Genomic DNA, 13,913 nt, shown 5'->3' on the forward strand with positions numbered 1-13,913 from the left:
GGTAACTAGGGAGCCAAGGGAAGGTGCTTCACTCCTCCAGCTCTGAATTTCTCTTCCATCTCTGACCACTCCACACAAAATGGGGGTGGGGGCCAAGATGGCTGCTCATCTCAAGAAGGCAATGACCCCCACCTGCTCCAGCTCCACTCACGTGGCAGCTTCTGAGACCCTCAGGATTCCAAAACGTTCCCACCAGGATTCAGGAGGAGTTCATAGCTGTATTTCTCCCTATTTCATAATGTGCTGTTTTCAAATTGCTTGTTCAGTGAGAGCATGGTGGATCAACTACAGAATGTGAGTCGTGAACTCAACCCTCCCCAGGTCCGCCTTCTGCTCAGACTGGGGCCAGCCACGGACCTCATAGCACAGGCCATGGCATTTTTCCCTGCCCACGTCCCTGCATCCTCTTTTACTGGGGAGGCACAGGGGGTGACAGGAGCGGAGATCATCACTGGCCCCCTCCTGTCGTTTAGAGAGAACACAGAAAGTGAAGTCTAAAACTGGCATTTACAGGATGTTCTCTCAGTGAACACTAGCCCTGTGAGGTCTGCCTTATCATCATTCCCATATTCCATGTGAAAAACTAGCCAAAGTAACAGAGCAAGTAGGTGGTGGAGCTGGTATGTGGTCTTGTATCTGTCTGGACCCCCAGACTCCTGCTTGTTCTCCGAGAGAGAGTCCACCCTCTATGGTGGAGGAAGACAAGGACCCATGCAAAGCCGGTACAATTTCAGAAATGCCAGTAAAGCCTCCTCTGTCTCCCCTAGCCATCCTTCAGTGGCTCAGGGGTTCCTAAAATCTCCTGAGGAGACGAAGGACTTCCCAGGTGGTGCTAGTGGTAAAGAACCCGCCTGCCAAGGCAGGAGACATGAGACACAGGTTTGATCCCTGGGTCGGGAAGATCCCCTGGAGAAGGAAATGGCAACCCACTCCAGTATCCTTGCCTGGAAAATCCCATGGACAGAGCAGCCTGATGGGCTACAGTCCACAGGGTTGCAAAGAGTCAGACACGACTGCAGTGACTTAGCATGCACGCATGAGGATAAGAAACGTAGTGAGGTGATGGTTTCAGAGTTGGAACGTTGTCCTGCAAGCATCAGGAGGGAGCCCTGAGAAGTGGGGAACAGAACAAATGCAGGCTGGAGCCCTAGGTCCACCTCCTGCATCCCCACTGGGGAAAGTGCCTTGTCCAAGGTCACTGCAGCAAACCCAGAAACCTGGCCTCCTGGCTCCCAGACCAGTAGCCCACCCCACGCAGACAGCATTCTGTGGGCACTCTGGCTCCTCTACCAGACCAGGAACTCTTGGTAATATCGTAACAACGATCTGTAATATCGTTGACATACGACAAGTTAAGGAATTTGAAATGCAATGCCCCTGTTCCGGGCAGCTCAATAGTTTTAAAATAAATATTAAACAGAGAAACAAATCCCATAAAAACTAAATTCCCATCATTCCTTTTTTTTATTCCCTCCTACCTTTTCTCTTTTTTATTTATTCTATTTTTTTATTTATTTTTACCTTCTGCCTTTTCCATCACTTGCTTCAACCCATGTTTGGCTTTTTCTTCTTAATTCTTTTTCTTTCTTTCTTTCTTTTTTCGTGGTGGTGGCTGTTTAGGACCAGCTCAGGGTATCTAGTCATGCACAGAAAACAGGAAACATCTCTGCGGAGCAAGGCTCTTGCTTTTCAGTCCTGCCTTGAGGGAGACAGGATGCAGGAGACCTCCCAGAACCAAATGGAAGTACATTCATCTTGATTTATAGTCCTCCACCCCAAGAATTCCCCCAGGTATTCTGGGAGCCCCTAAGTCCTTTTCTATTTTCCAGCTCCCCTCCCCCACCCTACCCCAGGTGACAAAAAGCTGTGACAGTGAAGATGCTGTCTGGATGGAGGTTATTATCACTACATATCATCCAGATAGGCTTTCCTAGGTTGTACTAAGATGTCAGAATGATGCAGGCCAACATTTTTATTATTTACGATACAGTATACTAAGTTTATGTTGATTGCTCCAAGTATCATCTTTGAAAGATAACTAGCATGAAAGTGTTGATCATGTTCCACTTTTGCAATCATATTTGCATAGTGTACAACAGAGTTTAGCAGGAGAAATTATCTTAAGTGGTGTTTCTCATCTGCTCTGTCAGTCTCATGCTACTGGCTTCAACTTGGTACAGGAAGCAGGACAAACGCTCTGTATCAGCTTTACATTATATACCGTCGTTCCTGTTTCTTCTGGGAAGCCTGCGGCATGGAGTCTTAGAGGCTGGTCTTAACTGGATTCCAATTCCAGTCTATGCACTTGACAAAGTCATTTAACCACTCGGGAAAGCAGTTACCTCTTCTTTTAAAATGGGGTTAGTAAGGCTGTGAGGTTTAGATCACACAAGGAAAACATCTGAACAGCACTGTGCCTGGCCCGTAGCTGCCTGGCATGCAGCGGCCCTTTGTTTTCTGTACACTGTTTTTTAAATGCCTGTCCACCGCATTTGGAAATTAAAGATGGGTAGTAAACTGACTTTGCCCGTGCTACACTGCTCACTGCGGATACGGTGGCCTCCCAGCAGAGTTATATATGCAGATAATCTGTTTGATGCTGCTCAACACAGAAGGGACACTGATTTTATTTTATGAACAACAGTTGAATGTCTACTGAGTGTCAGCTACTGGGAAATAAATATTCTAAATTTCATCTATTCATTCATTCATTACAAACAAGCCATCCTCCAAACGACCCCCTCGATCTTCCCTTTCCCCTTTCCTTTTTTTTTTTTCACATTCCCCCAGGCCTACTACAGTCTTTTTGCCCAATTGGATGTTATTTTTCATTTTCATCTTGTCACCACCTAATGTCCAAATTTATTTAAATCATCCTCAGACAGAATCCTACAAGATATGAATCACATTTGGCGCTTTTTTTTTTTCCTTCTGACTTGTCAGCTGTCTCAGTTGTGATTGACACGATTTCCATTTCAGTAATTTCTACTAATTCTGCTTCAAATCTGTATATGCAGTGAACACAACAATTGGCATCTCATTATTAGTCAGGACCATTTTTCCAAGGGTAACGCGCTGGTTTCATAACTTACTGGGTAGCTGCCTTGAAATGAAACCCAAAGAAAGCCTTGTCCAGTTTGCATTAAAACAGTATCCGGCATATGAATGCCAACATTCTTTCCTCTTCACGACCAGATCCTTTATGTATAAGAACACCGTTTACATGCGTGCTCCCGTCAGACTCTTATTAAATACAAACAAGGCTTTCTTCTTTGTAAAGGTATGTTGAATTGTGTATCTCTGTAGGAAGACAGAAAGAAAAAACCGAATAGTTTGACTGCACCAAAAAAAAAAAAACCAGTCCAAATTCTCTAATGCAAACACAATCTGACACATGCTAAAAATTGCCTGAAGCACTGGCAAGTTATAGATCTCCCTGGGGCAGATAATTCATTAGGAAATAGCCTCATGCCCTATGTAGCAATTTGAACAAAAATATTTACTTGTGGTAATATCATATGATAAGGATAACAGGGCTTCTTTCCGAACAAGGGGGAGGGAAGACCCTGCCTGGATGCCCATCATAAGCATTGCAAATGAATCATTAGTCTTCATCCGGCAATCTAGGTCAGGATGGAGCTAAAGGGAAGGGCTTTTAAATCTGCTACAGGGCTCAGCTTGGATCTGCTTATGTGCAGGCACAGCAGGCAGACAGTTCCACTGTGGCAAGGGATTCTCAGAGCTATAGAAAAATGCTTTCACCTGCTGAAGGGACCTTCTCCTGACCCAGAGAGTCATCAAGAATAAAGAGCGTTGTACTTTCAGATGAATGTCATTGAAACACACATACAACCCTCCTTAAAGCTTTCTAGGTTCAACTTTTCAGGACCTGAATGGTATCTTAAGATATCTTAAGAACAGTATCTAAGAGAAGATCTTAAAAGGGAAACAATATTTTCCAGACTGGGGAATATGTGGATTTTCTGCTTTTTAAACAACAGAATCAAATGTTATTTGTGTTGAAAGGGACTTTAGAAACCATCTACTCCAAGTATCTCCTGTTGAAGGTTTCATATCCTCTATGATAGAGTGACTCACTCACCCAAGGTCATAGAGGTCATCTTTACCACGCCCCAGTTTCTTTCACTTTCGGGTTTTTTTTCCCCCAAAGATCCCTTTTTTTGTACAATATGAATAATTTATTAAATAATGCAGAAACAAAACAAACTGACTTCAGAACTGCCACCTGATAAACTAGGTCTGTATCAGGAAACTTGTCACACGCCTTATCCTTTCTCCAAAATAATTATGAAAGGACGTCGTTTGCCAGACCTCTGTCCCAGGGTCCTTCTGCAAAACCTCCAGCTCCGGCTTTATGTCATTATCTTCTAGGCCTGTTGTGGCGCTTAATTCACTCTCCCACATGCTCGGAAACTTTTGTGTGACTCTAGCCTGTCCTTCTGGGGCCATAAGAGGTTGGCAGTGTGTGTGTTCCTAAATTTGTTCTGAAATATCCATCAAACTCGAGAATCTAAAGAGAAAAACTTGAATTTCAAAATTAAATCCCACCCACACACAAAAGGTACTTGCTAGGATCGGTGGGCTGTTACTTACAAAATCCTAAGAAAACCTAAAGTTCAAGTATGATATGAGAAAAACATCCAGGCAAAATATGAGCTGGTTTTGTTCTTAACTTTATCGCTGAATTTGCTACAAGCCATCCATATGATATCTAGAAGCAATTTCTCCTTCTCTCTAGGCCATGTTTTCCTCTTCTATTCGAGTAAGAAAGAAACCAAATGATCTCCAGGGTTCCATCATTAGTTATGCCACTAAAATAATATCTCCAAAATTGCTTAATTTTTTTAAAGCCGCAGTCACTGCAGAACTATCTGGGTCTATTTCCAAAGATGGGAACTGACAATAAAGGAACACTTCAGTATCTGTTAAATCTATGTAAGGCTTTCACAAGATGTAGTTTTACTCCTGAAATAATTTCTCCAAAACAATGTTGACTGACTTTGGACTCAGAGTTTATTAATCTAATCCTCTAACCAGTATCCCTTCTCCCATTTCACTCTCCAGTTTGATTTGTGAGCATTTTCTGTGGGTTTTTTTTTCCTTTCTCTTATTTTAAAATATTTAAGGCCTGAAGAGGACGCAGCACACGAACGCACACATAGATAAGTAAGAACAGGCCTGTTTCTTATCTAGCCTGCACACTTCTGTAGGGACAGAGTCTTATATTCAATTTCTCCAGCCACCACAACTTGAAGGTTATAGAATATTCTATTTCAGGACACTTTTAAAAACGAGGCGCCCGTTTCAAAGTACTGCAGAGAGTTATTTTGATTTCTGCCACAGGATGAATCACTCGTCCTGAATGCAAACACCAGCAAAGAATGCGTTAGAGGATCCGCCATCATATTAAAAATTAAATCCGGCTGCATTTCATAATGGGCTTTCCTTTCTAAAGCACGGTTTCAGCTTCTCACCATGGAAATTGCGCTCTGATGGCCGTTCTTTATGGGTAGCACTGAGGCTTTGGCTGAGGTCAGAACCCCACTTCTCTGAACAGGGAACCACAAATGTCACTGACACACGGAACGCTTGGCAAATAATATATTTCTTTCCAACCTCCTGTGCCTTCAGTTTGCCTAAGATCATGCTTGTGGTAAGCTGGAAAGAGAGTTTATTTCTCAGGGTCTTCTTCCTTCCTTTGGAGGGACCAGCGGGAGGCATGCAATTTACAATGCATTCAAAAGTACACCTCTTGTAATTTTTGTTGCTGTCTTTATTTTAACCTCCAAGAAGAGAGAGATTTAACTCAGTCTTCACCCCAGGCTAAGCTAATACTTAGGTCATGTCTGAGCTCTCTGGGGAACCCCTGCTTTATACCATCCGAGGGGCAATGGTGTCTTTTCACGTGGAGTTGCACAGCTGTCCAGCCATATGGGCCCCAAACAGCCCCGTCAATCGGATTTGGGGAGGTTTTACAATGTAATTTCTTAACGTGTTAGTATTTGGGGTGAGTTTGATCAGGAGAACAGACAGCTCTTAAGCCCAAGGGTTTAGGTTTTAAGAAGCCATCACAAATGTCCCAGCATCTGATGAGACTGTTTAAAAACAGATACAAAATCTGTGACTGGGGGAGGGGAAAGGATTCATGACCCCCTCATTGGAGAAAGCCCCAGGGATATGCTCTAACTATTATTTCAGCATCAGCTGCTTTTTCTTTTTTTCCTTCTTTTTCCTTTTCTTTTTAAAACCAGGGCTCACCGTTTAAGGCGTTCCCACTCAGGCCTGCAGAGCCTGTTACAAAACCATCTCTCTGCTCCCCTCCCCCCATGCCGCAAGATGAGAGAGCAAATATCCTGCATGACAGCAACGGGCGCAGAAAGACCGCACTGAAACCGTTCTCAAGTAAAACAAAACCAGGCCTTTAAGAAAAGCCAAGGGAAGGGCAACAGCAGTGTGTCCCGCTGCCCTTCAGTCAGGGTTACCTGGAACTCGGCCCCCATCCCTCCACGTTGCAGGGCTTCAGGAACTGCTTGCTTAAAGGAATTCTTAGTATATAGGAAACACACAGTTCTGAATCTAAAACCCTCATCAAAATGGTGGAAGTCTTGAGCTAAGCGACCGCCAATATAGTTTTTCCACCACGAAAGTATTTTAGTTTGCGGGCAACGTTATCGGAATGGTAAGTTTCCCCGGAGAGACATAACAGATGACGGCTCTTTCCTACAAACTACAGTCTTCAGAAATTAGAAATCTACTACAGGAATGTTTTATATTCTTTTCCGCTCCTCTCTCTGTCTCTGTCTCTCCCTGTCCGCGTCTCTCTCTCTCGATTTTAAGCAAACTTTCCGCTTTTTAGAATTTACAAAAACTGCTTATTTTTATGCTTCTCGTGGTACATGTTAGAGGCAAAAAGCCAGTGCTAAGAGGTTGTGCTATTCTTCTTTTAATGGGGCAAATACCCAATAGTTGGCAAGAACCGGGCAGAGCCCAGGGTCACCACGCATTGGGACAGTGCCCGCGCGGTGGGCGCGCATCTGCTGCGACCCCGCAGGACCGCTCCCGGCCGCCGCGCGCGGGCCATCTGATTTAAGGAGCTGCTTTTAGCTGTCAGGGGCTTGTTCTTGCTACCCATCGCTCGTTGCTCTGAATCCAGCGCTGCCCAAGGGACACTTAGATTTTTCTTTTCTTTTCTTTTAAAGTCATCAAAGAAGAAAAGCCGGAGTAGGGGAAGCAGATGGGACCTGCGTGTGCGGACATCGCCGGGGTGAGGGTTGACTCCCGCGGCTGCTGAACCGGCTCCCGGGAAAAGACCGAAGTTTCCTCCTTGCTGGCGCTGGGTTTCTTGTTGGGGGTCGGGGTGGGGGTGTCTTTGGGTTTTGTTCTCACGGGCAGATTCATTGTGAGCCCTTCCTTAAGGCCAAGCTAACCCAGAGCTCCCGAAAAACACTCCACACGGGCACAGCAGCACAACAAAAGGAGTCTCCCGAAGTGAGTCTAAACGTTCGCGGGACGGGTGGCGGCCGGACGTGGGGACGCACTTCTGTGCGCTCTAATCTTGGGCGTCCATCTGGCCCCGGCGGCGCGGGCTGGCGGGCTGGCTGGAGGGCGCAGCGGGCCGCGATGCGGGGGGAGCCAGGAAGGGCGCGCGCACGTACCCAGAAGCGCGGGCACGCGCGCCCGCTCTCCTTCATGTTCACCTTGACTGCAGGGGGGCGGGGATGGGACTCCCTCCCCCCGGATGACAACCCCTCTCCCCACCCCCGCCGCTGTCCTGCCCTGACGCCGGCTCCGGCTGCGGGGAGGGGGGAGGCGCAAAGGCGCTGCAGTCGCAGCAGCCGTGGGACAGCCTCGCGGTCTCCGCAGTGATGTCAACCGCATCCTCCATAGGGCCCCCCCACCCCGCAGCCACCCCACCCCGTGCCTCGCCCGCGCCGCGGCGGGCGGAAACCCTCGTCCCGCGACCCCTGCCTGGGGTTAGAAGCAGAGGGCGTGCGGTGCCCTGAGCCCCCTACTCCATTTGCCAAAGCTAGAGAGACAGGGGGTGGACCAACCGCGGGGCGGCGGCCAGCGGGGCGGAGGAAGGGGAGCCGCGCTGGGGACCGGGTGTAGGATTGCTGCCGGTCCCGGAACCCGTGCGGCCGGGGTTACGCGAAGGAGGCGGAGGGCACGGCCCACTGCAGGTGCCGCGCGTGTGGGCACGGCAAAAGCGCCCCCTTCTCCCAGCATAGAAACGGATAAACGGAAGCGCGTGTGAATGTGGGGGTGCGAATCGCCACCTCCCGACTTGGCTTTCCCGCTCTTCCGAGCGCTCCCACTTCTCACTTTCCCCAAATCCGCATTTTCCTTGGCACAGCTCTCCCCAAGCAAGAAGGAGAGGGAGGTACCCGGGGGCAGTGAGAATGACGTGTGCTGGTGCAGAGAGGGGGTGGGGGGCTGCGGGCCCGGCTCTGTGGACCGGCTCCTAATCCTCTTGTTTTCGGTACAGTCAGCAGATGTGGCTTCTTTTAGCTGAATAATCCGTTAAAGGAATAATAATTTTTAAAAGGGGGATCGACCTCACCCAAAGAGGACGGCGAGCGAGATTAGGGCTTGGTAAGGATAAATGAAAAAGCTCCAAATTCTCTCTGTCCCTCTCTGCCTTCCTCTCTCCCCTCCTCCCCCTCCGTCCTCCTCCCTCCCCTCCCCCTCTCTTCTTCCCCATCCCCTGCAATCCGCGCTCGACGCGAGTTCACGCGGAGGGCTGGATTTCCAGGCTGAACCGCAACTTGCGCTGCGCGTTATTATTATTCATCTGAGGGTGCTGCCGCCGCAACCTCTGCCTCCTACTCGGCTCGCCTCTCCTTCCCCCCGGCCGCCGCCTCCGCCAGCAGTGCAGACCTTCCTGCACGCATGCTCTGGCTCACCAAAGGGAGATTCTGAATTTTTTTTTTTTTTTTAATCGTGCTCATGATCATCACCATGATGCTTCTTATCATGGTTATCATTTCCTCCTGCCAGGGAGAGCGACCACCAGCGCCTTCTCTCCGCCCGCCCCTTCCCCAGCGAAGGCAGCCACTAGGGCCGGGCCCTGGCGGCCGCTCCCTACGTGCGGACATCCTTCGCCTCTCCGCATCCCTCCTTCATTCATGTGCATGTACATTTTCTTGATCCCTTTTTATTCCAGTAGATGTACTGCCTTTCGTTGGAACGCCGCGGACTGAGACCAGTCCCTCAAGAAGAAGAACAAAAAGACGAAGACCTGAGTGGACCCCCCACCCACCCCCGCCCCGGACAAAGCACTTTGGGCTCGGCGAGAAGGGACGAGCCGGAGCGCTAGCTCGGGAATACGAGTGATCTCCGGTCCGCCCGGCGTGCGGACCTCCGAGGGGACTCGAATTTTATTTAGCCTCTTGGTATGATTGAACGGTGTCATTGTTGGGGAGGGGTTCCATTTGGTGGTTTGTCTGGGTATGGGAGCGGAACTGTGGGAGATCGGATAGACTTAACTTGGCTTTGCTGCTCCCTGCCTCACCCTCTCGAGATCTGGGCGTTGAAGAGGAGACTGTGGAACAGGAGGCTTAGCTGAGTCGAAGCCCAAAGATGATGCCGGAGGGCTGAGGGGATAGTGTGAGTAGGGATGGGCCAGGTGGAGGAGGGTTGCGAAAAGAAGGAGTCTTTTTGAACCCCTCTGTGGATTCACAGGATGAGTTTTGCTGGGGATGAGAATACTGGTGTCTGTTGATAGGAGATCTGAGAAATTGATGGAAAATTGGTATGTCCATGTACACACTTAAGGAGTGTTTCACTTGTGTGTAAACAGAGTGGAGAGGTAGAGGAGGGTATAGAGGGAAAGGCTGAAAATGTCTTATTATCCTTTGGTTTTGGGGACTCTCATCCTCTGATCCTCTCCCCCCGCTCTTTTTTTTTTTTTTGGACCCAGGGATCCAGCGCATTAGACAAGAGTGACCTTTTATATCTGTGCCCACCCTTCACCTGGTAAAGCCCGTTGACAGTTTGGGGTGGGGTGGGGTGGGGTGGGGTGGGGAGAGTGGTAGGGGTGTTTCGAAGACATATAGTCTCTCTCCCCTTCGCTCTCTCTCTGCCTCCTCCCTCTCTTCTTCCCTCCCCCCCCCTCCCCTGCGTCTCCTCCTCCCTCGCTGTGCCCCCCCCCCACTCTTTCTCTTCCTCCCTCCCACCTCCCTCGCTCCCTCCCTCCCTGCTGCATTTTGCATGAGCTATCTAGGTCATTAGCATTTTAGCGTATGCAAGACTTGACAAAGCTGTTGAGAGGCCAGATGGGCCTTGGTCTTATGGGTGGTTTTTTTTTTTTTCCCCTCTTTTTCTTTTTTTTTTCTTTTCCCTTTTCCCCTCCACCACTTGGGACCTGAGCGAGAGGACTGCAGCAACCGAGTTCTAGAAGGCTGATTCCCCAGATTCTGGCCCCGGACCCCGGCAGCTCGCCCCTGCGGCACGCCCGGCCGGGTAGCGCCTGGACTCAGCAAGCTAGGTAAAGGCGGCAGCGGAGCGCCTGCTGCCCTGCGGGTTCCTTCCCCTCGTCTTCCCCCTCCCGGCCCCCCTCAGTTTCCTGGGCAAAGCTGAGGGCGAAGTGGGTGGGTAGGATTTGCTGCGTTAAGGCGAGGTGGGGTTGGTGGGGTGTTTTTGGTTCTTTTTTTTCATTGTCTGGGGCTACAGGGGAGGCGAAGTGCGGGGAAGGGGCGCGGGGAATCGGGTAATTAAAGCGGGGGGAGGCACCCCTCCGTCTCCCACTTACACCCACACCCCTCAACCCACCACTCCCTCCGCTTTGCAGGAAAAAGCCTGGATCCGAAAGGATGGGGGAGAACAAAGAGCCTTTGCAAGACGTCGCTGTTATCTCATTGTCTGTGTGACTGGGGGAGCTGCGGTAGAGAGGATGCTGTGGTCCTTTCCTCCCGGCGCTCCCCCACCCCCACGCCTTTCCCCGCTGTCAGTGCGCACGCACACGCGCCGCTTTTTACTTGTTTTTCCCGTTTTCTCATTCCATCTTCTCCCCACCCGCCCCCCTGCTTTCTTCCACCTTTCCTTCCTTCCTCCTCTCCTTCCTCAGGAGAAAGGCCTCTCTCTCCGTGTTCACAGCGGACCTTGATTTAAATGTCCATACAATTAAGGCACGCGGTGAATGCCAAGAATGGGGCTGGCTGAGCACCCGTCGGTCCGCGAGGGCCCTGCGAGGAAGGATCCACAGAGCCCAGTCGTCCTCCGCAGAGCTCAGCGCCGCGGCTTCGGGAGGGGGTGGGGGTGGATGGGGGGGCGGGGGTCGCGGGCTCGCGCCGGCTGGGCTGCCCCAACCGAAGCCTTTGGGGTGGGGAGGTGTGTAGCTTGTGACAGACAGGGGCTTAGAGATGCAAACAAACTCAGAGAAACAGAAGCTGATTCTGTGACGGAAACACAGCTCTGTGCAAGCACAGATGGGGCGGGAGGATGCTGTGAGCGCATTGCGGAGTGCTTCCTGTGCAGATTTTTCTCTGGGCTCCGGGTGCATTGTATGAGGGTCGACACCTTCCTTCACGGCTGCTTTTTTGCTCTGGTTTTAGCTTTTGGTTTACCCTTTAAACAAATAACCGGGCATCCAGGAGACTGGCAGATTGTGCCAGGGCTGGGGCTGCAGATATATTGGGTTCTGCTTGCTCTTGGGGTGGGGGCAGGGGAGCCCGCTGGAAGGGAGTAGGAAAGGGATTTGTCCCCCTCTGCTGTGGAGCTGTAGTTACAAGCTTAAGGAAGTCATCGAGATACAGGGGGAGGGGGGAAGCATCAAACTCCTGGAGAGCTGAAAGTCTGGCCAGGACTCTGGGGAGCCGCTCACTTCCTCTTTGCGGCTGTGATTGCAGTTGTAGGCAGAGATCCGGGAAATGATGAGGGGGAGAGGTACAGGAACCTACCTGGACCCAAGGGTTGAGGAGGGGAGGGTTCATGCCTTTTAAAAATCTCAACAGAAGGAAAACCAGAATGTGTACAGGAGGGGCCGTGAGGAAAGATTATTTTTGAAAGAGGCCATTCAGGGAATGCAAAGGGTTAACCTGCCCTCCTCCTGAAGAACCTGCTACCCAAATCAGCCTCCTCTACATCACCAGACCTAGAGCAGCAGTTGGTCCTACGGATCCCCCTGCTCTCCACAGGCACAGCCCCATCCCACTTCTAACTCTGTTTTAACCGCCTCCACCCCCACCTTGAGCTCCAGTGGATGGTGGAGACCTAAACTCATTCATTTCCAGGTGGAGAAAATGGAGGCGGGGCAGGTCCCTGCAGAGAAAGGAGGCCAAGAACTGGATCTTCCTACCTAGGAAGGCTGCTATGATCATCCCTTTTCCCCGCCCTGGGCAGGGGCCTGTCTCTACAAGGCCAAGGCCATAAGGGATGCTGAGGATTTTATTTGATTCCTGACACAGTAAGCAAAACCTAAGAGTCTCCGCTGAAACTTGCTGAGGAGCTCTTTCATCGCCAAAGCCTCAGCCTAGTCCACTCAGTCAATTAGTATTCATGGACCCCTAGCCTTATTTCCTCCCGAATATTTTTGTAGTACCTACTATGTGCCAATCATTGGGTAATTGTTGTATCTTAGATTCTTCCTTTGCCCTCCTAAGGGAGTGTCTGGAGTCAGGTGAGATTAAGTTCACTGTGCCCCATCTAGACACTTCCAGAACCTTCTTTGGGTCCGACAGAAATGCACCAGAACCTGCTCACCCCTGCAGAGAGGAGACTGCAGTCCACATCATGCAAACTGCAAGCGCAATGCTGTCCTTCAGATCCCGGAAGGCCAGCCTGGCTGGAGGACAGAAGAGAAAGCAGCTTCTCTGGCCCCTGAGCCTTAGCCAGTGTTGTCTTAAGAGGCGCCCGCAGCCACTGCCTTCAAAATAGTCCTCCCTCTAAACAGTCCCTCTTTGGTTCTCCTCTCCTTCCTCTGAGGGCTGCTCTGACAGTTCTTTGGGGCTGATCTTAAGCCTCTGATGACCAACCCTCGACCCCACAGTTGTTCACGTAAATGAGCTTTATCTCCCTAATTGCTTCCCTGTAATTCCATCAGATGTGGCCGTGCCCTCTGCTGATGTGCCTGCTGCCAGCATCTCCAGACGCCTTTCCCAAGTAATGTCCCTCTAAGGTGGAAACCTAACACGCTTCTCCCTGAGAGTTTAAACCGCAGGCACCATGGACCAGGCCTTCCGGCTTCCTGCTGCAGATCATTAGGAGGGAGGGGCATGCTTTATTTTATTACTTATGTAAACTCTTGTTCCAGAAAGCTCTTATGTGTGGGGAGTGTTCTGGGTTTGTTGGGGCTTTTCCAGTATTCACCAGGTCTCATTATGAAATGTGTTTGTATGGAGGGGGCTTTAATGGCTGAAATGGCAGCGATGAATACACCACTCTTTCCCCTGGGTAATTTCAAGGCCCCTTCTGTGTGCACCAAATAGAGGTGTGGGGTGAAGGTCAGTCCTGGCATCTTTCGGCTCTGTTAGAGGCTTGTTTATGCCTAGCGATACCTAGGTAAGAAACCTAACAATTTCTGCTCTTTCAAAGCATTTTTTTTTTTTTAGTCTGTATTTGTTACAATACTGCTTTTGTTTTGTTTGGGTTTTTTGGCCGGGAGGCATATGGGATCTTGGCTCCCCACTGGGGATGGAACCTACACCCCCTGTATTGGAAGGTGAAGTCTTCTTTTAACTCTCGATATATCTTCACCTCTACCCATTTGAGCCCCTCTAATTACAACCTACGGCTTAAATAAAGGAAAAACTATTTTTTTTTTAAAATATGGGACATGTTTGAGGCAGTTTGCCGACTGAATATGCTCTGAAGACCCATGCCATCGTTCACACACACCACCATTATTATGGTCCTCGTTGTGAAAAGCATCATTATGGTCCTCATCGTGATGGCCG

At 49.8% G+C, this 13,913-nt stretch overlaps 1 long non-coding RNA gene across 1 annotated transcript; it reads left to right on the forward strand.

The window, feature by feature from the left end:
- The first annotated feature begins 8,787 nt into the window (after positions 1 to 8,787).
- On the forward strand, positions 8,788 to 11,281 carry LOC113896900. Its single transcript, XR_003512174.1, has 4 exons — positions 8,788 to 9,413; positions 9,941 to 9,996; positions 10,390 to 10,507; positions 10,811 to 11,281. It is a non-coding gene; the product is annotated as an uncharacterized LOC113896900 (long non-coding RNA).
- Positions 11,282 to 13,913: the final 2,632 nt, after the last annotated feature.

The sequence above is a fragment of the Bos indicus x Bos taurus genome, chromosome 8 (assembly GCF_003369695.1).
Source record: "Bos indicus x Bos taurus breed Angus x Brahman F1 hybrid chromosome 8, Bos_hybrid_MaternalHap_v2.0, whole genome shotgun sequence".
Classification (NCBI taxonomy): Eukaryota; Metazoa; Chordata; class Mammalia; order Artiodactyla; family Bovidae; genus Bos; species Bos indicus x Bos taurus.